The 27,625-nt window shown below is 39.2% G+C and overlaps 1 pseudogene; it reads left to right on the top strand.

Annotated features, from left to right (window-relative positions):
• The first annotated feature begins 65 nt into the window (after positions 1–65).
• LOC105871460 (signal recognition particle receptor subunit beta pseudogene) lies at positions 66–26,820 on the top strand (annotated as a pseudogene).
• Positions 26,821–27,625: the final 805 nt, after the last annotated feature.

Below are 27,625 nucleotides of genomic sequence, written 5' to 3'. Positions count from 1 at the left end.
AATCTTCAGGAGTTGAGGGAGTTGTGGAGTGCTGCTTCAGGTGCCTTTGTTTCAGGTATGAGAACATGGATATGAAGGTAATTTGAAAGCCAGTTACATCTATGAAACGGGGAGGAGGTGGGGGGTAGGACCTTTAGACCAAGTGGGTGGCAGGGAATGGTAGTCTGCCAGTCTACCCCATTTGTGGTACTTATTTGGTGGAGGTCCTTAAAGTAACATGTAGGTCAGTACTCCTCCAAATCTCTACCTTTCCTATATGTTGTCCATTTCCTTGCTTTGTAGACGTTGCTGGTACTCCAAGGCTCCAGTCTCCAAGTGTGAAAGGTGCTTGGCTCATTTTCACTCTAAGGCTATTGCCTGGCAGCTCAGCTGGTTTCTAACATAGTATTTTCGCACTTTGTGGCACTGTCAATGAATCCAGGCACAGGAAGCTGGGGGCAAGGATTTGGGGTTTGCATGCTAAGGCTCTTTAACTACTGTTTCCTGTCTTATCACACAGAAGTAATACAGTGAGATGAATGGATTTGGGTGAGTTGATCATGACAAAAAGTGCTAGTATTGATGGTATAATAAATGCTCTCTCATCCCTGACCAGGTGATAGTCTGTGCTCCATACAGCAACAAAACAACAAGGCTTGATTGGTGAGCTTTCCTGTATTTGGTGCTGTTTCCCCCAGATTGTTATCTGCTGTTTTCTTTCAGATGTGTGGAGGTCCTGTATCTGAAATTGATTCCACCTTTGCTGTCAATTTTCTGGCAAGGTATGCAGTAACTGGATCAGGATTCCTTTCTGGTGAGTGATACAATTTCATATCAATTTGAGATTCAAGCTTTCAGTACATGGAAATACCAAATTTCAGAACAGGGGACCCTCTAACCAAAGTTTACACTTTCGGAGTTTTGGTCCACTGTGGCATATATTCTGGAATGTGATCTTCCCTTGCAGCCATTTAACTTGTACTTATGACTTGTACTTATTAGTAACATCTGCAGAATAAATTCCTGCATTATGTAGCTCTAACTTTTGGTGCCTTTTAGTTGCTTCTTGGGTCACTTTGGAGTCAGTCAGACCTCAATTCAAACTTGATTCACCAGTAACTTTCTATCTTTAGTTCCTAAATAATTATTTGAACCTCACTTCTCCTTATTTGCACAACTGGAATCTTTGCTGTAAGGGACATTGTGAGAATCAAATGTAATAATCTTTGTAAGGCATCCCATTCATAATAGTTCCTCACAAATTAATCCTTCATTTCCTGAATGTACCCATTGGAGCAGGACATTACAATGCTTGGTTTAGCCCCTCTCTCTGCCTCCTTTCTTTAATTATTTTCTTTCCTTTCTCAGGTATAGCACATTCCTTGTAGGTTACACTGGCTTCTCTTTTTGGAAAACAACAATCCTGTAATCTTCCGTGAGGCAAAAGGTGGCTGAGGAACCCAGATATTTTCCTTGCTGTGAGGTGAGTTCTGTTCTGGCCAACTTGGACACATTACACAGAGGCTGTTGTGCTCAGCACCCAGCAGGACTCCTGCTGTGTGGCCTAGAGGGTACCTATTAACTGGTAGTCCTATAAATTTCTTTCTTTGCCTATAAGAAGTCACTTATGGGCTGTGATTAGTTCATTGAAGAATAAGTTAAGACATTTGACAATGTAAGTAATAGAGGAAAAAATGCTAAATATAGATAGGCACTATCCTCAGATGCTCTCTGAGAGCATCTTTAACCATTAGTCTTTTTTTTTTTTTTTTTTTTTGAGACAGAGTCTTACTCTGTTGCCCGGGCTAGAGTGCCATGGCGTCAGCCTAACTCACAGCAACCTCAAACTCCTGGGCTCAAGCGATCCTATTGCCTCAGCCTCCCAAGTAGCTGGGACTACAGGCATATGCCACCATGCCTGGCTAATTTTTTCTATATATTTTTAGTTGTCCAATTAATTTCTTTCTATTTTTAGTAGAGACGGGGGTCTCACTCTTGCTTAGGCTGGTCTCGAACTCCTGAACTGGAGTGATCCTCCCGCCTCAGCCTCCCAGAGTGCTAGGATTACAGGTGTGAACCACAACGCCCGGTCTAACCTTTAGTCTTAATAGAAACCCCTAGTTCCTCTACTTTCCTAGTAGCATAGATTTTATTCTGGTAGCATCATGTGACCTGAAGTTCATTCGGCCAAGGTAAAAAAATAATCTACGTTTTCTTTTTTTAGAAACTAAAGTGTCTAACTGTTAAATAGCACATTGACATTTCAAAGCCTTTTGATTTATCCCCGTAATTGGCTACATTATTTTTTCTCTTGAGTCAGAGCCCTCTGTCTCCTGGGCTAGAGTGCAGTGGCATCATCATAGCTCACTGCATTCTCAAACTCCTGGGCTCAAGTGATCCTTCTGCCTCCCAAGCAGGTGGGACTACAGGCATGTGCCACCACGCCTGGCTAATTTTTCTATTTTTTATCGAAATGAGGTCTCACTCTTGCTCAGGCTGGTCACAAATGGTTACATTATTTTAAAGCCCTGTTAGGTGGTAGTCACTGCTCTTTCCTATCCAGTAAGAATCTGAGACCAGATGTATTTAGAAAAAGCTAAGTTACTTAATCAAGTGACCTGATGGTGGCCTTAGTTTATTTGCTAGTCCGAAAAAAGGGTGTAAAATGTAGTTGTAACTAGCATCCCCTCCTCTTTTTGCATGAACTTGTACCCACTGCTATTCGCAGTCATCTTGGGTCTCTTCACTGGTAATTTTGCCAAGTATTGATATTTAAAAAGCGGTCACAAGGCAGAGGAATCCAAAAGGGTTAATCTCTATTTGGGTGGATATCTCCAGAATTCATAAACCTAGGAAAAGTAAAAGTGATCCTTTCTAGAACTTAAGGTGAGGCCTGACTTCTTGATTCCTAATGAGTTCGGTCCTTGGCCTTTTGACTCATCTGGGATTTACTCTGGATGGTTACTAATTATTTGGAATTTTAATGTGTGTCATAAATTTTTGGTGTGATTCCCCCAGTACTAATATTTGGGTTAAATGTGTTTTCCTACTTCTTGTTTGTATGAGTATTAGAGATTGGATTATAGTAGAAATTTTAGGGTAAGGCTATATGGATTATGGATCTTTTAGGGAGCAAAAATTTTTTTTCTTGGTATTTCATGAAAAAGCACTATGCATACAAAGGTTAATATGGTCAAATTTTATTTTCTTTAAAAATAACTTCAGGCCGGGCGCGGTGGCTCACGCCTGTAATCCTAGCACTCTAGGAGGCCGAGGCGGGCGGATTGCTCAAGGTCAGGAGTTCAAAACCAGCCTGAGCAAGAGCGAGACCCCGTCTCTACTATAAATAGAAAGAAATTAATTGGCCAACTGATATATATATAAAAAAAAAAAATTAGCCGGGCATGGTGGCTCATGCCTGTAGTCCCAGCTACTCGGGAGGCTGAGGCAGAAGGATCACTAGAGCCCAGGAGTTTGAGGTTGCTGTGAGCTAGGCTGACGCCACGGCACTCACTCTAGCCTGGACAACAAAGCGAGACTCTGTCTCAAAAAAAAAAAAAATAAATAAATAACTTCAAATTAGACTGGGCGCAGTGGCTCACGCCTGTAATCCTAGCACTGTGGGAGGCCAAGGTGGGAGGATCGCTCAAGGCCAGGAGTTAGAAACCAGCCTGAGCAAGAGCGAGACCTCGTCTCTACTAAAAATAGAAAGAAATTAATTGGACAACTAAAAATATATATAGAAAAAATTAGCCGGCCCTAGTGGCACATGCCTGTAGTCCCAGCTACTTGGGAGGCTGAGGCAGAAGGATTGCTTGAGCCCAGGAGTTTGAGGTTGCTGTGAGCTAAGGCTGACGCCATGGCACTCTAGCCTGGGCAACAGAGTAGTGAGACTCTGTCTCAAAACAAAACAAAACAAAACAAAAAAAAAACACTTCAAATTGTAATATGTGCTCACAAAGAAAATCTGGAAACTACAAAGAGTGGTATGCTTTTTGTTTAACTTGTAGCTCTTCAAAGGAAAAGAGAAAAAACCTGATGTGTAACATTTGCCAATTTCTAAGGTATAAATACTCCCTCCCACTATGGCCAGTTTTAAGCTACCAATACAACATCACCCAATGCAGATTTAAGAAGACATGTGCACTATGGGTTCATATGAGCCAGCTCTTACACAGCACTGAATGAATTTTAAAATCACTGGCAATCCAACTACATAGAGTTAAGGCCACTGCTAACATTTTGGTGTTCTTCCAACTACTCTTGCTATGAAAAACATACATATTTGTTCTGGTGAGTCTCGTTACTGCTTTTTTAAAAAAAATTTTCTAGCATATTATAGGGGTACAAATGATAAGGTTACGTATATTGCCCTTGCCCCCCACCCCTTATTACTGCTTTTTAGTAAGTACAGTAAGTCTTCAGTGTCCCCAATAGGTTTTTTGAAACTGCGACTTGAAGTGAAACCACATACAATGAAACCAATTTTACTATAGGTTAACTGACATAAACAAGAGTTAAGTTCCTACAGCAAGTTTCTCATCACAGAAACGTCACCAAACTTCTAAGTAAAGACCTAAAACATCTACTTCCACTTCCACTTAAAAAAAAAAAAAAAAAAGACCTAAAACACTTCTAATATTAAACATTGAAATAAATGTGATCTATATATGCCTTTAAGAAAGGTTAATAAAAACAAGATATAGTAATTACTTATCCATTTTTTTGGTGAATCAGGGAGTGACAGTGGTCTTGGTTGTGTGTTTAAATCAAGAAATAGATGTTTGGAAAGTGAAAATTATAAGGAGCACCTCCTGTCACCACGTAGTTAAAAAAAAAAAAAAACATGGTAGGCTTGCTGAGTGCTTTGGAACTGCATCATTTATTGTACATTTTATGATTATCATAGGCATTAAGAATTTTTATTTTACAGTAATTTGTATTCATTTATTCAGCCATTTTTCAACTCACTTATTCTGGTTCAGGGTCATGGTGCCTAGAGCTTTCCCAGCAGGCAGCTCAAAGAGTGCAAGGCTGGAACCAGTCCTGGACAGGATGCCATTCCACCTTAAGGCACACTCACATACATTCCCACACTCAATCAGACTGGGACAATTTAAACATGCCAATTAACCCAATGTTCACATATTTGGGATGTGGAAGGAAACCAGAGTACCCAGAGAAAACCCACAGAGACATCGGGACAATGTACAAACTCCACACATAGCAGCCCTGGTTGGGAATTGTTTTTTTTTTTTTTTTTCCCTCAATCAACATCATAATGAAACAATATAGGAGACCACATTATTTGAGGACCTGCTGTAAATCTGTGCTGTCTCTTTCAGATATCTGACTCTTCCATGTTTCTAAACTCAAATATTATGCATGCACTTAGGTAGAGCATAATGATTCAGTGAATTTATTTTAAAGATTCTAATTTTTGTGAAACCTAATCTCTAAAAAACATCATACAGGGTAGCAGTTAACAAATTGTATTATCAATTCAAATTTATTGTCTGTGACTTTGATGACAGCATATGTAGGAGTGGCAAAGAGACCATGATCCTTACTTGAGTCCTCCTCCTGATGACGCAGTGACTGATGACTGGGCAAGGACTTCATCAGAGGGGACAGGGCAAGTGATGCCCACTGGAAGCATGGTGAAAAGAGGTAGTAAGAAGTGCACAAAGGGATGTGTATAACCTATTGCTCAGAGTAACTTCTCTAAATTTGATCTGTTCCCAACAGATTCCATTTCACTGTTTCCCTCTGGGCTGCTAGCTAAGTGCCTGCCTCTCAGGATTCTGGTGGTGGTAAGGATATTTGTGTCACAGAAAATAAGCATTATTTTAAAAATATATCATTTTGATTTACAAAACAAAATGGCTGCAGGTGAAGATTTTCACAGCCTGCATGAGTGTTAATTAGAATCAGAAGCCTTGTCTGTGAGGGGTAATTGCTGAATTCAAATATGTGCACATATAAACTGGGTCTTATCAATTAAAGCCATGGCTGGCATCACACCATCAGGAAACCCCAAAACCCAACAAACCATCTGTTCCCTTGGACTTTTGACTAAAACAAAGTCATCCACATACAGCTATTTAGTATAAGTGAGTCATTTGGGTACTTAAATGCAAGGAAATTTTGATTCCTCTGTTAAGTAAATCACACTGTCCAGCTACTTACTGTTAGCATCTCTCATTTTCAGCTATTCCATAAACTTGTCTTCCATTCGCACATATAGTTGGGTTGGAAATGTCAAGGGACCACAGAGGGATGTTTATGAAATTCCATAAAAAATGTTTTCACTAAACTGAGGTTTATTGGTATTCTGGAGGAGTTGGTAATGACTTATTTTTTATCTGAGTCTGCTTTTTGCCCCTCCCCCTCTCCTTGAACTTTTGCTTGAGTCTAGGAATCAATTTTGTCTAATTTCCAAATGTTGCATGTCCATGGTTTAGCTGGATTCATTATACATATACCCAGAGTGGATGGTAACTGGGTGCATCTTAATGACGTAAATATTGCCCTGACCTCCACAAGCTTTTTCTCACTTCTTGCTATTTTATTTTGTCACTTCTTAGCAGAATCAAGGGATATAGTGATATTTTATTAAAATGAGGGGCTCTCTTAGTACTTTGACCCTACTGTCACATTTCATGGCAAACTCTACTCATCACGGTAGGCATTTGTTGGAACTCATGCTTTTCATGGTGTTCTAATGAGTCAGAAGTGATCCAGAAAAGGCTGTGCCTTGATCTGACTGTCCAGCTATGGGGCTAACATGCATCCCTTTGTGCAGGGCTCTTCAGAGTAGAGATTAGCTAGCTACTCATTGGGTGTAGAAACCAGGCAAAAAATAGAAGTTTGTGTTTTGTTTTTATTTGTATAAAAGTAATACACGTGCGGAATTTAAAGAATCAAATAGATCCAGGAAGTTTATTCATAAAAACAGTAGGTCTCCAAACTAACACCATTCCTTCATTTCTTCCCATGTTTATCCAGAAGCAATACCATATGATTTTGTTATTGTAGAAAAAAAACTGGTGCTTGAAAACTTCTCAGAAAAATATGAAAGCACTAAAAGGATTTAAGATGTGGTTCTCTGGCCACTTTTGTTGTCTGTTCTTCTGAGGGAGAAGAATTACAGAGGTCGGATCCCCAGAAAAAGGGGATCAGGAGACATGGGATGACAAATGGGAAATGACCTATTACCCTTAGCGACCCACAGCCTAAAGGTGGGGAGAGAGCTGTGAACAGCAACGCTGTGTAGAGCTGCTCCTGAAGATGGGGATAAAGCAGACAGGAGGACAAGGACCTTTGGTGTGATTGGTGTCATGGGCAGTGTATGTTTAAGGCAATGTCTTCTGTCTCCTTCTCCCTTACTACTCCTCTCTGTGCTTCAACATCTGCCCAACTGGACAAGCAACACAGTTCTGGGATTTTCATTATGTGGCTCAAGATGCAGCCAGCAACTATGGAAGGACACATAGTCCTATGTGTCCTAGAAAACTATGATATTCTACAGATACCACCTCTGCCACCAACTTTCCGCTTTAAAATACAGGCATCAAAAGAAATGTCTTGTACTGTTGCCACTTGTTTTTTTTTAAAACTTTGATATGTCTTCATACCCTCTACCTTGTAGTTTGCTTCAACTAATAATAATACCTAAAGATGATTTTTAGTTGAAGAAGACATCAGAGGAGACTTTAAATTTTAGTACCCTTAAAGGCAGTCTCAGGGCTGAGGTGGGAGGATCACTTGAGCTCAGGGGTTTGAGGTTGCAGTGAGCTATGATGATGCCATTGCACTCTAGCCCAGGCAACAGAGCAAGACTGTCACACACACACACAAAAAGCAGTTTAAGTTTGAAATGCATCAATTGTTTTAAATACTTAATTTAAATGTATTTTCCATCTATGGTCCATTTTTCAAACTGGTAACATGGGCTGTTAGCTCCATGCCCTTAACACTGTCATCTTTCTTAATCTGTTATTAATAAAATGACGAAGATTGAGTGCTCTTAATACATGAGCAAAGGATAGTAAGCAGCGTTCACCATCATCTTTTTATCACCCAGAGCCTGAGAACAATTCTTTTCATCCCAGAAAAATATTTTATTCACCAAATTGCAGAAGGAGATTTGGGCTCCACTGCAGATGATTTAAATACTAATTTCTTGGTAGTAGTTTTTCAGCCTGAAAAATGATAGCTCAAAGTCTTAGGTGTATAAGCTTCATGAGTTCACAGAAGACTGGGGGAGACAGGCCAAATTAGGCAATGTGGAAAGGAGTGGAGGAAAAGTATATGGGGGCAATTCAGTTATTCAGTTTACTTGTAAGGGGATCACAATCTGAGCACCTTTCATTCTCAGAATTACTTGTGTATTTGACTTTTTTCTTTCCAAATACCTTGAGCTAGATGGAAAATGATTAGTTTGGAATTGGATTGGATTGCCTCTGTTGAGAACAGTAACTTGAGCTTGTAGAGAAATTAAGGTGCTTGATACAATGCTCCAAATACATGTGAGGAAAAAGCAAATGGCAATGGTCATTTTGAATATATGAGAGAGTACTGTCCTCTTGCAACACTGAGAAATTGGTGATGGAGCCAGCTCTTTATTTTCCATTTTCCCTGTGAATTCTGTCTTTTGAGCTGGTATAGGCTCTGCTGTCCCTGCCTCTTTTGTGGCTTTTTCTTGGGCCTGTGAAAAATGGCTCTGGTGATAGGTGGCCTCTCAACCTCTTCACTTGTTTGTGGAGTTGGATTATCTGGGACAGATTTATGCAAATGAGCCGCTGTTTGAGGGTAATGTTCCAACATATTCCTTCATACAGTATTCCTTCTGCTTTTCCATAATCCAGTATCTTTATGCTGTACCATAATCTGTAGTCATGGTTGCTGCCTGTAATATTTCAGTTCCCTCTTGTGGTCCTGTAATGATTTTCAGGAGAGCTTAGCTGAATTTCTAAGTTTTAACTCCTTACATTGGTCAGTTTCTTTTTCTTATATTGGGCTAGTTCTGTGTGCCAGGTTTCAGTGCCTTCTTTTCTATGGTTTTTTTTTTTTTTTTTTTTTTTTTTAAACAGGGTCTCACTTTGTTGCCCAGGCTAGAGTGAGTGCCGTGGCGTCAGCCTAGCTCACAGCAACCTCAAACTCCTGGGCTCAAGTGATCCTGCTGCCTCAGCCTCCCGAGTAGCTGGGACTACAGGCATACACCACCATGCCCGGCTAATTTTATATATATATATTAGTTGGCCAATTAATTTCTTTCTATTTATAGTAGAGAACGGGGTCTCCCTCTTGCTCAGGCTGGTTTTGAACTCCTGACCTCAAGCAATCCGCCTGCCTTGGCCTCCCAGAGTGCTAGGATTACAGACTTGAGCCACTGCGCCCGGCCCTTTTCTATGATTCTTCTTGCTTTCTGACCCAGAGTTTTATTTTCTTAACAAAATCTTGTTTGTGCGGTCTCACTGTAAGGACACTTTGGAAATGATGTGTTTTGAGTCTGTTAAAAGCATCCATTCTTCAGCCAAGTCCTGTCTACTTTACATGAACACCAGTAAGCTATCTAAACTAAACCAAACTAGGCTTTGGTTTTCTCTGTACTTGTTCTGCTTGGCTCCCCTTTATCACATCTCATCTTTGATGTGCCTTTCCTCAGGGTCCCGATTCCATAAATTTCTTTGCCCTATAGCCTCAGTGAAGCATGTAATTCCTATTGCCTACCTACAGTAACTAATAAGTCTTTTAGTATGTTATGCTGATATTACTGGACTTTCCTTATCATTCACTTAGACTTTTAATCTTAATTTTCAGGGAGTGGTTTCCTAATTTCTATCACTGCATGTTTTATCTACACCTCTAATATGTACTTTTTAAATAATTTCCTCCTTGGCTGCTGCAGAGGGTAGGGATTAGGATCTTTTCATTCTGATTTTTGAATTCTTGTCTCTCTTCCATTAATTTCTTGGGTCCTGACCACCCTTTATGATCTTTTAATAACTTAAACTTTCTTCCATATCTAAATATACTCTCTTTTTTTATTTCAGCGTATTATGGGGGTACAAATTTTAAGGTTTCAATAAATGCCCTTTCTCCCCCTCCCCCAACAAGTCTGGGTTTATTTCCTTTCCTATTTTTATCCATCCTTCCAGGTCTTCAAGGTCTCTTATTCCCCTATGTCCACAGACTAACTTATAAGATCTCATACTAAGTATTAAGAACTCTCTTACTTTCAGGTTAATCTATTCTATTTAAAAAAAAAAAAATTTTTCCACTGCTCATGATCTTTGATGTGACAATACTTTACTTAACTCCTCTGAACTTTAGTTTCCTGAAGTATAAAATGGAGCTAAGATCTGCTCCAGCTTCTTCTTTTTTTTTTTTTTTTTTTTTTTGAGACAGAGTCTCGCTTTGTTGTCCAGGCTAGAGTGAGTGCCGTGGCATCAGCCTAGCTCACAGCAACCTCAAACTCCTGGGCTCAAGCAATCCTGCTGCCTCAGCCTCCTGAGTAGCTGGAACTACAGGCATGTGCCACCATGCCCAGCTAATTTTTTCTATATATATTAGTTGGCCAATTAATTTCTTTCTATTTATAGTAGAGATGGGGTCTCCCTCTTGCTCAGGCTGGTTTGGAACTCCTGACCTCGAGCAATCTGCCCGCCTCGGCCTCCCAGAGTGCTAGGATTACAGGCGTGAGCCACCGTGCCCAGCCTGCCCCAGCTTCTTAAAGGGGCTATTATGAGAGGAGTAAGAATTAAGAGTATTGTTGAATGCTGGGCCCTCAAAAATACCACCAGGATAACCTATTGGTAGGGCAAAGTTGTGTTTATCATGACTGTGGTAAGAGTCTTAGTAGCATGTCAGATGTAGGCAGGCAAAGTGGAGATATTTGTGAGATTTTGGAGTCTGATTTAAGGTGGCTTTTTTTTCTTTGAAATACTGTCTCACTCAGTGTTATCATAGCTCACAGTATCCTCAAGCAATCCTCCTGCCTTACCCTTCCGAGTAGCTGGGACTATAGGCTGGGACTACAGGCGTGCACCACCACGCCTGGCTAGTTTTTAAAATTCTTTTGTAGAGATGAGGTCTTGTATGTTGCTCAAGTTGGTCTCAAACTCCTGGGTTCGAGTGATCCTCCTGCCTGGGCCTCTGTATAGTGCTGGGACTATAGGTGTGAGTCACCACACCCAGCCTAAGGTGCCTCTTTGAATGTAGAAGCTTGATTAGGATTGGATGAGGATTGTGATATAATAGTTTTAGGACTGGTGGACAGAACTAGGGAAGACTTTTGAGACAAGGGCTTTGATTTTAATTCTATCTGCTGAATGTCTGTTTGCTGTTTATTCAATGAACATATGTACACACACAGGTTTTTTTTTTTTTTTTTTTTTTTTTGAGACAAGATCTCACTCTTGTCCAGGTTGGAGTGCAGCATTTGAATATTTTTTTCTGGGAAGCTTCTGGAATGAATAAGAGAGTTATTTATTATTTACAATTTTTTCTGCCTGTGCAAGATTTACCCAAAATAATAAAGTTATACTGATGAATACAGTAGGATAATAAAATTATATTAGTGAAGACAACCAGAGTAAAATCATGTTAATGTAGACTGAACTGTAAGGAGGTATATGCTTCCAGTTTTCAGTATACAGAAACACTTTGTAAATGGTAAGTATTTTATGAATAGTGTTGGTAACATTAATAAGGCAAGTGTTTTTCACTTTTGTGTTTTTTTTTTTGTTTTTTTTTTTTTTTTTTGAGACAGAGTCTCGCTTTGTTACCCAGGCTAGAGTGAGTGCCGTGGCGTCAGCCTAGCTCACAGCAACCTCAAACTCCTGGGCTCGAGCGATCCTTCTGTCTCAGCCTCCCGAGTAGCTGGGACTACAGGCATGCGCCACCATGCCCGGCTAATTTTTTATATATATATCAGTTGGCCAATTAGTTTCTTTCTATTTATAGTAGAGACGGGGTCTCGCTCTTGCTCAGGCTGGTTTTGAACTCCTGACCTTGAGCAATCCACCCGCCTCGGCCTCCCAGAGAGCTAGGATTACAGGCGTGAGCCACCGCGCCCGGCCCACTTTTGTGTTTTTAAGAGATGGGGTCTTACTCTGTCACCCAGGCTGCAGTGCAGTGGCATCATCATAGCTTACTGCAGCCACAAACTGTTGAGCTCCAGTGATCCTCCTACCTCAGCCTCCTAAGTACCGTGTTTCCCCCAAAATAAGACAGCGTCTTATATTTATTTTTCCTCAAGAAGACACCCTAGGGCTTATTTTCAGGGAATGTGTTATTTTCCCCTCAAAGCCTCAGCTTGCAGCATGCACAGGATGGCCAAGACCTGACAGGGGGAGCTGACCTTGTTGGTGGGGCTGCCCGCACCTTTCCGGTCACCTCTGGGATAGTAGCTGTCACGATGGGATAGATGAGAAGGGCTGCTCGTTTTCTTTACCGCTCCACAACGAAATGTGTGGGTTGTGCTGATAGGCTGCATAGCCACGCCCATCACTAGGTCTTATTTTTGGAGTAGGGCTTATATTGAGCAAATGCTTAGAAATCCTGCTAGGGCTTATTTTATGGATAGGTCTTATTTGCAGGGAAACACAGTAGGTGGGACTATAGGCGTGTGCCATAATACCTAGCTAATTTTTAAAAAAAATATGGATCTCACCATATTGCCCAGACTGGTTTTGAACTCCTGGCCTCAGGTGATTCTCCTGCCCCTTAGCCTCCAAGAGTGCTGGGATTACAAGCTTGAGCTAGTAATCAAGCGTGTTTTTTTCTTTTTATGCCTTTCTACCTAAATGCAATATTTTTTTCTGCTTGCGCTCAGTGGAAAGGGAATCTTTATTCAGAATGGGTAATGTTATGAAATGTCATTTAACTCCGTCCAATGTCTGGGCTCAACTTTGCTTGGAAAAGTCAAGTGTATAACAACTATTGTACACAATTTTCTCTACTCTTTTAGAAAGTGACTAATTACAAGAGTAATGGAAGGCAGGTTCATAGAAGTTTTCATCCAGGTTAATCCTTCAAAACGAGATAAAATATCTAGGGGCAGTTAAACTCAACATACTGAGTGAAATGCCAGAAATATAAAACTCCTCATCTGGCCAACCTGAGGGAGCCTTCTACCTTCTTTGTAATATATCTGAAAATGAAATCTTATTGGTTCTTCCATATCAGCTTACAATCTGGCCCTGATACTGGTTTCACTAGTTAGCTCCAGCTACATGGTATATAGTTTAGACTTATTTTTTCTGACTCAGTTGCCATAAACTGGTGAATGGGTTGCTTACCTCACAGATTAATGTGGGGAAATATCATAGGATTATATCTAATGTTGGGCCAACAGTTCAAATTTGGTTCTCTCAACATAAAACAGTTACTTTAAAGTCAGTTATCTCTAGGCTATGTGAACATCAAGTCAGTAGTATTGATTAGTCCTCTTAATTTAATAGTCAGGTATGATTCCTTCTAATGGTTCTGATACTATTGTAGAAAACAAATGGACACAGAGGTAAGAGCATTGTATTTTGGTATATGTAACAGCTTCTTAGTAACCTAGAGCTTGTGTATTAGTTTATTAACTTTGAAGAGCTCTTGAGTGTTTGTAGTCAAGGGGAAAATGGCTGTGGGAGACTGTTCCCAGTGATTAATACGGAGTACTGTTTCAAATGGATGTATGTATCCTATATATATATAGACTTATAAAAAATTAGTCCAAACAGCTTAAAATAATAAACAAAGTTTCTGCAGATGAAGAATATGAATGTGGCTTATCTGGGTGACTGTGGCTCAGGGTCTCTTGGGAAGCTGTGATCAAGTTGTTTACCAGAGCTGTATTATCTCCTAGTGTCAACTTGAGGCACATTTGCTTCCAAGGTCACTCATACAGCTGTTGGCAGACTTTATATCCTTACTGGCGGTTGGCTTAAGACATCATTTTCTTGACATTTGGGCCTCTCCATTGGGAAGCTCACAACATGGCAGCTGTTTTTTCTCAGAGTGGATGAGAGCAAATAAAGTCTCTCAGATGCAAGATGCAAGCCACAGTCCTTTGGCGACCCAGTCTTGGAATTGACATCTATCATTTCTGCTGTGTTCTCTTTGTTAGAAGCTAGTCAGTAAGATCAGCCCACCTTTATGGGGATGGGATTTTTCAGAAGAGTGTGAACACCTGAAAGTTAGGAGTATTTGGAACCATCTTAAAGGCTGCTTATCATAATGCCTGACTCAGTACTGCAGTTACTTCAGAGGCCCAGCAGTCAAGTAGTACTGTCTTCATTATGAAATCTTGTAAACATGAGGAGTTAGCCTTTGTGTGCATCTGCCACCATTGTGGATGGGGAACATTCATAGAATGAAATTCATTCTGTTTTTATGCTAGGTGAAGGTTAGCACCTAGTTTAATGCCCCTTAGCATCTAGAGCACCAAGAAATCATCCCATGGTCTTCCCCATGGATTACATGTTCGAAAAGGTTGTAGGGATCTTATTAAGTGTTAATTTGGTTCTTCATCACAGAAATTTTTGGCATTGGAAACTATCAATTAAGGCTTTTAATGACCTGTGTCATAATAAAACACTGAGTTGATAAATTCCTGCCTTTGTACCTATTTATATTAAACTCTCAGATTTCAGAAATTTACATAATACTGTACTCAATCTGCCTTGCTTCTTATTTCACAGAGTATTCAATAGATAAATGCAACTCAACAAAGAAGATAAATCATGTAAAGGTACTCACATAGTCTAGGTTGTCTGTTAAGATTAACCATAACACTTCCTTCTACTATGGTATTTTCTTCTTTTCTTCTAATTTCCCCTTCTCCTGTAGCTATAGGACCATGGCTAAAACAGCTATGATTAAAAGGTAACAACTGTTTACCTCAGTTCTGTTTAGATCTGGTGAATTGTCTAAAAACCTGTTTGACATATTTTTTCTGATTCCTACCCCTCCCATAAATCTGGGTCTCTTTTTTTGTCCCATTTGCACATTAAATACTTTCCATCTCAGGGATTTTGCTTGCACTATTTCTTTCCTCTGTCTGGAACCCTGGCCTGCTGATATCTGGCTATCTATAGTCTCTTCATAGTGTGGTATTCAACCCTTGAAGTACAAATCATGAAATGAGAACTGGAAAGGGCTTCAGAGACTACTCAGTAATTTTCCCAACTCATTTGATAGATAAAAACATTCTTCAGGCCGGGCGTGGTGGCTCACGCCTGTAATCCTAGCACTTTGGGAGGCCGAGGCGGGCGGATTGCTCAAGGTCAGGAGTTCGAAACCAGCCTGAGCGAGACCCCGTCTCTACCAAAAATAGAAATAAATTAATTGACCAACTAAAAATATATATACAAAAAAAAAAATTAGCCGGGCATGGTGGCGCATGCCTGTAGTCCCAGCTACTCGGGAGGCTGAGGCAGTAGGATCACTGAGCCCCGGAGATTGAGGTTGCTGTGAGCCAGGCTAATGCCACGGCACTCACTCTAGCCTGGGCAACAAAGTGAGACTCTGTCTCAAAAAAAAAAAAAAACAAAAACAAAAACAAAAAAAACATTCTTCAATGATTTTCTTAGGAAACAAAGAATGTATCATATACTTGAAATAAACTCTGAGCAAAGCCAGCCATTGCAAATAATGTGGGGAAAAAACATGGCAAAGAAAAGGTTTCCCCCACAGAATGTTACATTCTAGTTAGGCAAAAGTAATTCCTAGATTCACTTAATTATCATAATGAGTTGAAGGAAAGGAAACATTGCCATTTAGATAGAAAAGTCTTAGACAATCTTGATGATGGGTTGCAACGTGTTTTGGCTTTTCAATGATAAAGCAAGAGTAAGAATTGACAGGAGAAGAGGAGAGTACCAGAGAAGAGAAAGGTACACAGTAAGGAGACAAAAGTGGGGGGGCACAAATAGGACTGCCATCATCTTTAATGCTGAATTGCTGATTGAAATCTGCTGCTGCAGCTACACTTACATCTTTCCCAGCAATGGTATGACTTGACCCTGAGTACGCAGAGGCTTTATTGCATTATTACTTCTGTGACGCTATAGTTATTAGTTGTACTCAGTCATAGGACCTGACAATATAATGATGTTCTATTTTTACTTCTGTCCTGGTAATGTCCAAGAAGTACTGAAATCATGACCAGAAAATTAATTTCTTTGCATTTGAATGAGAAGTAAAAGAATAGGGAATAATGCTACATTCAGGTTATAAATCTCTAGAGTTGTTTAGAAACACTGTTAAGAGTTCGGGCCAAAGTTTGCTTTAAACTTTGCCACTCCTCCCAAAAGGAACTGATGAGAGAAATATTAGATTAGAACATGTTAATGGAGTTCAAGGGGTATTAAACAGATGGACACACATACATGCACACGTGATTGTAACATTGATTATTCTACTAGGTCAGAATAGAAGTAGCTCTTTGTTTTGCCACATACAAGTTGGTTTCCTGAGTATTTAAATGAAATCAGCTACTTCTTCATTTGAGCTTCTCAGAGGATGAGTTGTTGTTTTTTTTTTTTTTTGAGATCTATTTACTTGTGTATATTTGATTCCTCAATAGAATAGTCAATGAATTATTCCAGTGCAACCTGGAAATTAAAAAGTACAGAGTACCTAGAAGTTAAGGAAGCATATTCATGTAAAGAAGACGTGTTGCATCTAATACCAGGATATGAACACACAGGACCATTGATGTTCTCTTTTGTGTTTAATTCCTGATGAGGTCAGCTAGGCCACATTCAGGGGCTTCCCAGAACTCTTCCCTAATACTTAGTCTACATTCTCATATTGTCAAAGCCAAGAGGGCCCTTGGAGATCACTCTCCATTATATAAGTGAAGAAATGGCAATTTAGTGAGATAAAGGCCACCCAGATTGTGAGCGAGCTGAAAACTAGAGTCTTTTCTCCTGCTATGATTATTGTTAGTTCCATCCCACTGTGCACCTTTCCTCTCTGGAGAACTCAAAACTCACATTTCCAGGAAGCCAGTAGTTAAATAAAAGCAGTAAATGAGCTTATTTCAGATGGAGGGATGGAAACATAGTGACCTTAAATTATTTATCCACAATCATAAACCCAGAGGGGGATGAGGTGAGGAATCTATGTTACCGTGCTCTAGCCACACCTCTGTTTGATAACTTCATCAATATTTAGGAAGAAATGTAATGGAATTAGGTAGTTAATGTTATTACTGCTACATACTGAATGTGATATTCAGTCATTAGACTTTGCCCTTCTTCTAGAATTCAAAGTTTTGTAGGGATTCTTAAATACTTACTTCTAGAGCTAGATTAGGGTTAGGATTACAGCATTAGTGATGAGAAGGGAGGAGTGATATGAATGTACATAGTTGAATCTAATAGGGGTTCAGCCTTCCAGCAGATTCTGAGCATGTAATTGTGCTTTATAAGCAGGTAATTACTAGGTAGAAAGTAGTAAGCATGCTACATTTGAGGTCTGGATCTGAATCTAAGGCATTATATCAGCACTCAGAAGTGTTACTATAAGGCATAAATACCATGGAATGTCTTAGGCACATGTTTTCTGTGCAGTTGGGAAACTCAATTGGACAAAATAAGAAATGCATGGAAACATTAGATATCCTTGGAGAGAAGTATATTATTTCTATAGATCCCACAGCTTTGGACAATCATCTCTCCCTTCATTAACTCAGCAATTAAGTATTGAGTTCTTCTATTATATTAATAGAGCAGATTGGGAACATTTAATAACTCACTGTTTAGTTTATATTTTGAAATAAGTAATGAGAGTGAAGCACAAAGCCAGTGTTAACTCTGGATGGATTATCAGTTTTTTGGGGTTTTGTTTTCTTTGTTTGTTTCTTAGTTTTGTTTTGCTTTTTTGAGACAAGGTCTCACTGTCACCCATGCTAGAGTGCAGTGGCATCATCATAGCACACTGCAAACTCAAACTATTGAGTTCAAGTGATCCTCCTGTCTTCAGCCTTCTGAGTAGCTGGGACTATAGGCATGTACCATCATTCCCAGCTAATATTTCCAATTTTGTAGAGATAGAGTCTTGCTATGTTGTCCAGGCTGATCTTGAACACCTGGCCTCAAGTGGTTCTCCTGCCTCAGCCTCCCAAAGTGCTAGGATTACAGGCATGAGCCACTGTGTCCAGCCTTGACTATCAGTTTCATACTTAGAAATAGTTTCCAATCTAACCTTTCTTACTAAAATCTACTGTTAGTTTGACTGTTGTCTGTACACTGATTGCCATACTTGCAGTAAAATGTCACTCCTGTTAATTGCAATTTCTTTGACAGTTTTTCCATTTGAATTATTCATCCTAGTTTTGGCAGGATACTATCAAAAAGAACAATGTAATAAATGGTTGTAGTATGTCTTCAAAAAATATATTCCAAATGATTTTATTAAGTGATGTGAAAAGCTATTAACCAAGTTAGCTGTCTGTTATTCTGACTGTCCAATTCAGGCCAGTCTGTTTTCACAGGCTGTCAGGAATGCTGTGAAAGCATCTCCTAAGGAGAGTGAGAGGTTAGGTAAGATGACCTAAAAGGTTTCTTCCAGCTTTTGAGTATAACATTTGTTGAAAGGCTAAATTGGTGGTGGATAAGATAGACACCATCTGCAAATGACATTTAAAGGGTTTTGGATTTTTTTCTTAAAGTTGATAAAGACCAAAATGCTTCTTGCCAAAAGTTACAGTTTACCTTCCTCTTTGTGGTAGTCACTATTTGTTTGCCACATGATTTGAAATAAGAGAGTGTTATGTTCAACTTCACAGTGCTATCACTTTAAATAAATTTTTCTTTACGTTGCATTTACAGAATGCTCTGTCTTACCTAACTCTTGTGTTATTGAAGGGCCAAAGTAGACTAGAGATTCATAGAGGTCTTGTATATATGACTGTATGTATTTGAAATGGCTGAGTGGAGAGTTAAAGGAGCTGTCATAGTGTGCTTGTTTGTGAGGAGTGCTTTTTCTCATCCAGTGCATGTGCATGTGCATGTGCACATGCACAGAGCAGGGTAACCATATGGCAGATTGCACTATCTGTTAAGACCAAGAGTTCTATTTGTAAGATTGCATTTTATTTGTTTTTTTTGTTTATTTATTTATTTATTTTGAGAAAGAGTCTCACTCTGTTGCCCGAGCTAGAGTGCCGTGGTGTCAGCCTAGCTCACAGCAACCTCAAATTCCTGGGCTCAAGCAATCCTTCTGCCTCAGCCTCCAGAGTAGCTGGGACTACAGGCATGCGCCACCATGCCCTGCTAATTTTTTCTATATATTTTTAGTTGGCCAATTAATTTCTTTCTATTTTTTTTTTTAGTAGAGATGGGGTCTCCCTCTTGCTCAGGCTAGTTTTGAACTCCTGACCTTGAGCAATACTCCCGCCTCGGCCTCCCAGAGTGCTAGGATTACAGGCGCGAACCACCACGCCTGGCCTTATTTGGTTTAAAGTAGTGGTTTTTAACTTTTTTTTTTTTTTTTTTGGGTCACAGATCAATTTGAACACGTGTTGACATGATACATTATCTCCTGGGAAAAATAGGCCTTTGCACATATCCATAGACATTTGCAATTTTCTAGGGGTTTAAGGATTACATCGGGAGTCCAGTGTATCACCCAGGCTAAGAATTCCTGTTAATGTTATTTAAGCAGTTGTTTCTTTATTTTGTTTTAAAACATTTGACTGACTGCCTACCAGGTATTATGGGCCCCATGCTGGATGTGGAACACATATCTAGGCTTTACTAAGTAGCCAGGTGACTTTGGGGCCATCCCTTCACCTTCTTACGTCTCAGTTTCCTATGATATAAAATTAGAGTGTTCTAATGGGATGATCCCTAAAGTCCCTTACAATGCTTTATTTACTCAGTCCTGTTCCAGGCAACAAAGTGAATGAATGCACAGTCTAAGCATCCAGTAAGGCAGGACAGTGATCAGAACCAGGCAAAAAATATAAAGGGAACAAATGCTCCTATTAGGTAATTTGAAGAGCAGACACTTAGGCAAAGAAAATGTGTCTCATTGGTGCAAGGGACTACAGCACCAACTTTTCCTCTGTATATGGCACTTGTATGTAAATGTTAATTATCATGTTGTTAATTCTTTTGGGTATTGTGTGATATGTTTTACTTTATGGTTGGATTGCTCTTAAATTTTGTTCTTTAAAAATTGAATCTTTCCCTCCCCCATACATATTTAATGGAATCAATTACTGTTAGTGGAATTGCAAGAGGTAAGGGGAGATGTACCCTGTGTGACAGAGCTATAAGTGGAGTGTCACACAAATCCTTTCAAATAAATAAGATTTAAAGTGTTTATGTTATTATAGGATTTACTGTAAACATTTCAAAAGCTCTTAGTAAACTTCTCCTTACTCTTTTTGTCTATTTATTTAGCTTTCAGATACTCATTTGCTCATGTTGGGTTGTGTGTTTGTTTTAGTTTTATCCAATACAATTTAATTTTGTAGTCAAGGTTTGTAAAACTGAGGCTTTAAGCTTGTATCAAGGTGTCCAAATAAGTTCATTATTTCTGGAAGATTTTCTTTTAACAAGTAAAAATTTATAAGCATAGAATGATGACATCTTAAACCTATTAAATTGAAAATATCTTTATACTCACCCTGGAGCTTAAAAATGTCAGCCAATAATAATTAAATACCACCCCAAACATTCACAGTTTTCCGAGAAGAGAAAATTAGCTGGTATTAATATAACTGGAAGATAAATCAAACCATCAACATTCTATCATTCATATGAGAAATTTATATAACTCACATTAAACACATCACATCAACTGGAAAATTAGAGTAATTAAATGTTAAAGGGGAAAGAATTTTATTAGAAGAGTAACAAAGACTTGACATGCTGAGAATGCTGCAAAGACCACATCCTAAGACACTCAAAAGTGAAGACATATTGTTAGAGAGTGAAATGAATGAGCAATCTCCCTGGAGTCCTTAGGAGTAAAGAAGGAGGTACCCAAGGTATCTAGATTCTTAACTGATGGATGGCTAGACCTAGAATATACCAACACCCTGGAGAGGAGGACGTAAATACCATAGAGGTTGACCTTACTCCTTTTTATTTAAATTAAAAGCATTTTGAAGTTAAAAAAAATTTAAAATGTACAGATGGGTTTCTGATGCAGATCAACAGTCTATCAACCATGTTTCTCTGCCTCCCTCCACGCTCATCATATCTCTTTTTAGTTCTGGGTATTTCCCTATCTATATATATCAGCTTTACCACTATTTAAAATTTTATTGTAGGAGATTATCTATTGTTTTTTTGCTCTAATATTTCATTTATCTCACCCTCATTTTTCCTCTTGTCGCTTTTCCAAAATTTATGTCACTAATAATTTCTATATTAGTTACCTCTGCAACTTTAACCAGTATACTTTAACTTTCATTTCATGTTGGGTCAAGAGTTTATGCTTAGGGTAGACAAGAGAGGTGGCTCACGCCTGTAATCCTAGCATTCTGGGAGGCCGAGGTGGGAGGATCACTCAAGGTCAGGAGTTCAAAACCAGCCTGAGCCAGAGTGAAACCCCCATCTCTACTATAAATAGAAGAAATTAATTGGCCAACTAAAAATATATATAGAAAAATTAGCTGGGCATGGTGGCACATGCTTGTAGTCCCAGCTACTTGGGAGGCTGAGGCAGAAAGATGGCTTGAGCCCAAGAGTTTGAGATTGCTGTGAGCTAGGCCGCACGGCACTCTAGCTCAGGCAACAGAGTGAGACTATGACTCAAAAAAAAAAAAGTTTATGCTTGACAAAGGTATTTATTGTGCACTTGTCCTTCCCTTCACTTCTCTCCCTTTCACATTCTGTCCTCTGTCAAATGTGCCTTTGCTTTTACATTATCAAGGTTGTTAAGAATACTTTTTTTTTATGATCCCCTTATTTTGTTGGAATAAATCATTAAGTAAGCTCCTAAGAAAGCCATGTATTCAGCAAAGTTTCTGAATCGTTAACTATTTGAAAATATATGTATTTAGACCTCACATTTAATTAACGTGCTATAGAATTCTAGGTTTAAAACCATGGTCCCATGGTTATTTTCCTTCCTCTATCTTTTTGGATCTTTTAATTATTTATTTTAGAGATGGCATCTTGCTCTGTTGCCCAGGCTGGAGTGCAGTGGCATGATGATCATAGCTCACTGTAACTTCAAACTCCTGGGCTCAAGGTATCCTCCTGCCTCAGCCTCCTGAGCAGCTTGGACTGCAGGTGTATATCACCATGCCTGGGTAATTAAAAAAAATTTTTTTTTTGTAGATTTGGGGTCTTGGTATGTTACCCAGGCTAGTATTGAACTCCTAGCCTCAAGCAATCCTTCCACCTTGGCCTCCCTTAGTGCTCAGTTTAGATGTGTTATTAGTTAGATCCTGGATCTCCTGGACCAATGCTCTGTAATATTTATATTGTTTCTAACATATGTCTTTTTGACTTTTTTGCTTTGTTTTCTGGAAACACATTACCAAGGTTTGGAAACTCATACTTCAGTGGACATCCTTTTTTAGGCCACAGTGACCTCCCCAATTCCCTAATTCCGAGTCTTACCTAGGTCCAATTTTTGATATACCCTTGTAAGCTTCTCACTCATAATTGTGACTCCAATTATGGTGATAGTAGACAGAGAAGTCATTGTTTCTAATCTTCAGATTTGTTCTCTAATAAAAAATATTTTTCCTTTCCTCCCTTTCCTCAATTTCTCATGAAAATGGACCTTCTTCTACCCTTGGAATGTCATTATGCAACATAAGGCACCAATTACAGACTTCCCTACTTGCCAAAACATTATGAAAGTTGCTTTTCACAATGCCATACCTGGGCTTTAAGTAGAATTTATTTTGTGCACTTGTGCCACAGCTGATTTTTACACCATTTTCTCTAGAATATGGATAAATAAAAATAGTACATGGTCATGTATTAAATGAGCCATTTAAAAACTTCTAACATAACAAATGGAGGAAGGGGGCACGTTACTTGTGTAGGAGTCTCCCTATCAGAAAATTATAAATTTAAAAATCTACAGTAAGCACTCTATTCATTTGAGTTGCTAATTAGCTCATTCTAAATTGGCAGAATGCCCTCAAAATACCATCTCGATAATCCAAAGTTTTTGCTTATTATATATCAACAAGTCATTTAATTTAAACTATGCCCTTAACTTTGCTCCTTGAAATATGTCTTGCATCTCTTCTGTCATGCAAATTCTTGAGAATTTTCCTCAGATATTATGCTTGTGCTGAAGGGAATCTTTCCAGATGATAGGCTTGTCCAGCCTCCCACTTGCTGCAAGGTTCCTGGCCCACTTAATCCTACCCTTTTCTCTTGCCTTGTAATTGACCAAATCCTTCTGCCTGAACAGAGTTCATATTGTCAGTGAGTACAAGCAATAGGTAAATAAAAAAGTTTTTTTTCTGCCACTTAAACTATTTTGAGGTGCCCAAAGCAAGATAGTGAGGTAAGTGTGAGGTTTCCAGTCTTAGAGGTTGATCTTAGAATTTGGAGCTAGAAGGCACCACTTCTTTGAGGAACTGTTTGCTATATCTTCTTTCTCATTCATTGTTCACATAAACTGCTTTTATTAGAGCAAATGTTTCACATGCGTTCCTCACTTCACAACCTGTGAAAGCATATACAGATTGTAATTTTGAAGCTGAGGATATGTCTTTATACTTAGAAGTGATTGAGGGAAATCAGACCCTCAGCACACATTGCTCTTTATTCTGCCTCATTAGAGCATTCATTAAAGACTCTCAAAGAATATACTTCTGTATATCTGGATTTAAAAAGCAGAGAGGACATTCCAGAAGACAAGTTTCTTAGGACTAGAGAAACCATTAACTTAAACTGACGCACCAATTCATAAATTCCTGCTACAGTCTCCTTTTAAACATGTGTCAAGGTTATTCCTAGAGCAAACAGATATTTTTTGTGGTTAGTGTTTAGAAAAACCACCATAAATACAGTTCATCAGTATCCATGGGAGGTTTGTTCCAGGAAGCCCCTGGGATAACAAAATCCACGTATGCTCAAGTCCCTATAGAATGATGAAGTATTTGCATGTAACCAACAGAGATGCCCTCATGTACTTTAAATCATGTCTAGATTACTTATATGAAATATGATACTTCCACATCACTTCATTCCTGTGGATTCACCATAGTATTTGGTGTACGGCAAATTCAAGTTTTGCTTTTTGGAACTTTGTGGGATTTTTTTCTCTGAATGTTTTTGATCCTTGTTTGGTCAAATTCATGGATGCAGAACCAACAGATAGAGAGGGCCGACTGTCTCTTTTTACTGCATTTTAAAACTGAAGTTGAAGTCATTCTGATGGTGTTAAGATAAACTTAGCTTGCATAAGGTTCAAAAGAGTTTGTCTTTAAGATTACCCCAGTTTGGTTATTAGTGAATCTTTTACATGAATTGATACAACTTTTAAGGCATCATTAATTTTTACTTTAACCGGAAGCGCAATGATATTCTATATAATGTTTTAAAGCATTTGAAGCAGTTATAAGAAGGAGGAGTTTTACTATCCAGAAATAAAAAGTAAATTCTCACCATCTAGGGGATGGTCATGATGGAGACTCAGACTTTTGGGGGGAGGGGGGAAATGGGCATTTATTGAAACCTTAAAATCTGTACCCCCATAGCCAAAATAAAAAAAAATAAAAAAAAAGTAAATTCTTAGATCATTAGCATTAGGAAAATAACATTTAAATAAAATATTTATATTGTGGTGAATAATAGTTTCTTATTTTTGTCGGATTTCAGTGCAAGACCAATATCTGGTCTCTTGTCAGATTTCTGTGCTCTTAACACTATTCTGCTGAACAGAATGCATTTCAACAGATAAGAATAGGGTATTAGGGATTATTAAAACTCCTATATGTCACACTCTCTCCTGCCATAGCAGAATAGTGCTTCAAGCTCTCAGAGAAATGGTTGTGTAAAGCTCAAAACTCTTCTCATGTGCTAAATCTTCATTTCACCCAAATATTCAATTCCATTTTGATTATCCCTTTTCTGCCATTAAACATTTTAGACTTGGGAAATGATGGGTTGCAAGGGAAGGAATTTGTGATGGCCTGTTGCCAGTCTTCTGTGCTCTTATACTAATCTGAATAGAATGCATTTCAACAGAGCAGAAGTATAGGTATTAGGGTATTATTAGCACTCTAGTATTTCTGAAGGCTTGTTTCTTGTATCTTAAATCTGAGATCATTTTTTTCCTTTTAACAGTCTGTTGGAGATTATTGTTAGTGATTTTCAGGAAGAGGAGGAGTGGAGGGGGAAAGCAAGCAGATGTTTTAATGTTTTATAAGCTTCTGTCAAGAGAAGTCCTTATTTAGGTCCTGGACTTACTTCTAGAGTATTCTTGGCTTTAGGGGCTTGATGTCCCTCAAAACAGTGACAGTTCCCGAGCTTTACTTTAGGGGGAGCAAAGTCATAGGAACTAATTTAGTGGACTATTTTTCAACTGCAGTTATCTCAGTAATCACAGGGATCCTCAAAATCTAGGATGCTTAGATTATTTTTTTTACATGGTCAACTTTGTCACCAGACTTTGGTTCTGTGAAATAGTGGCATCAAAAACAATTAACAATTAGTGTTTGTTAAGTGCTTAATGTGTGCCAGCCAAAGTGCAAATAACATTAAATTCTTACAGCTACCTGGGGAGGTTAGTGCTGGTTCTTACTGTATAAATCTGAGATAGGATACTGAGCTTTAAAGCACTTCATTTCTTGCTCATCCAGTGGGGCTTGGATTCAAACCCAGGCAGTGGTACTCTAGTGTGGATGATCCCAACTGCTAGGTTTGTCGTGGTGTCTTCTGCTACAGTGAAATGATTGAGAGGAACTTAACTTTTATAAGTCTTAGAGTGTATGAATATTTTGGTCTTATGTTGGTAGCACACCTACCCTGCAAGGAATGTTAAAATTCCTCAGGGAGAATGAAAGTGAATTAAGTAGAAAATCAGACTGGATCCATAGCTTCCGCAGACTCTCACCGAGTTGGGGATGGCAACAGTGCTGGCGGCACCTTTCAGCCCTACCTAGACTCCTTGTGGCAGGAACTGCAGCAGACAGATCCAATGCTATTATTGTCAGTAGTGGTGGCAGTTTTTGCAGTGCTGTTGATGCTGGTGTTTTGGAAGTTCATCCGGAGCAGAAGGAGCAGTCAGAGAGCTGTTCTTCTTGTTGGTTTGTGTGACTCTGGGAAAACATTGCTCTTTGTCAGGTTGTTAACCTGACTTTATAGAGACACTCAGATGTCCATTACTGACAGCTGTGCTATATACAGAGCCAACAATAACTGGGGCAATAGCCTGACCTTGATTGACCTTCCTGGCCATGAGAGCTTGAGTTCTTAGAGTGGTTTAAGTCTTCAGCCAGGGCTCTTGTGTTTGTTGTGGATAATGCAGCATTACAATGAGAGGTGAAAGATGTGGCTGAGTTTCTGTTTCAAGTCCTCATTGAAAGTATGAGTCTGAAAAACACACCGTCATTCTTAATAGACTGCAATAAGCAAGATACTGCAATGGCAAAATCAGCAAAGTTAATTCAACAGCAGCTTGAAAAAGAACTTAATACCTTACGAGTTACCCATTCTGCTGCCCCCAGCACACTGGACAGTTCCAGCACTGTCCCTGTTCAGCTGGGAAAGAAAGGCAGAGTTCGAATTCTCACAGTTGCCTCTCAAAGTGGAGTTCCCGGAGTGTTGTGCCAAGGGTGGAAGAGGGGACACTGGCTCTGCTGACATCCAGGACTTGGAGAAATGGCTGGCTAAAATTGCTTGAGGGGCAGTGCCAAAGCACAGGACATGGATGTGTGTGTGTGTGTGTGTGTGTGTGTGACTGACTCAGTTTTGGGAAAAGGGCTATGGTAGTCTGGAGTTGATAAAGAAAAGGTACAAAATATGGTTAGAAACATTTCCTTGTTCTAGAAACAAATTACTTTTGAAACCAGCTTGAATTATTTTTTTTTTTAAGTTCAGTTCTCCTCATGGCTCCCTTTCAAACAAGTCACTTTTATTTGACCTTTGTATCTTCCCTTTGTTAAGGTGTATTTAATGTCTAGTATATGTTTGATGGAGGGCCAAGGTCTATGTGACATAAGCTGACTCAACAGAGAGAAGATATTAGCAGGAGAATATGCTTATCATCTGGAATGTGTTCTTATCCTCTGCTTCTGTGCTTTGTGCCCTTTTCCTTGGAAACAGACATGCCTGTTTATGCAGCCAGTTGATTTCTAATTGCCCCTGAGGTTCATGAGCAATACATTGTCTAGTCCTTTGTGAATTCCCAGATTTGTAGGCATAGTTACGATAATTTCCCCACTTGGGAAGACAGCTATAAAACAGCAGGCCTGAGCAGACAGTGGGTCTGTTCTTCATTGGCTCAGTGACTTGTCCACACTCCAGTCTTAGCACTTATGTTTCAAAAGCTTGTCACAAACCCCTGGAGTCATTCCTAGATAATAGAACTAGACATGCCCACTCCCCAAATGACAAGGGTCTATCTAGTGTGTTCTCATGGTTTCACTGGGGAACATTTGGAGATTTAGATGCTGTTCCACTTCTCTGGATGGCTGAGGGTTCCTGGG

Source organism: Microcebus murinus, chromosome X (genome assembly GCF_040939455.1).
Source record: "Microcebus murinus isolate Inina chromosome X, M.murinus_Inina_mat1.0, whole genome shotgun sequence".
NCBI classification, from domain to species: Eukaryota; Metazoa; Chordata; class Mammalia; order Primates; family Cheirogaleidae; genus Microcebus; species Microcebus murinus.
The sequence above is the reverse complement of the archived record's forward strand: the minus strand, read 5'-3'. Positions and strand labels throughout refer to the sequence as shown.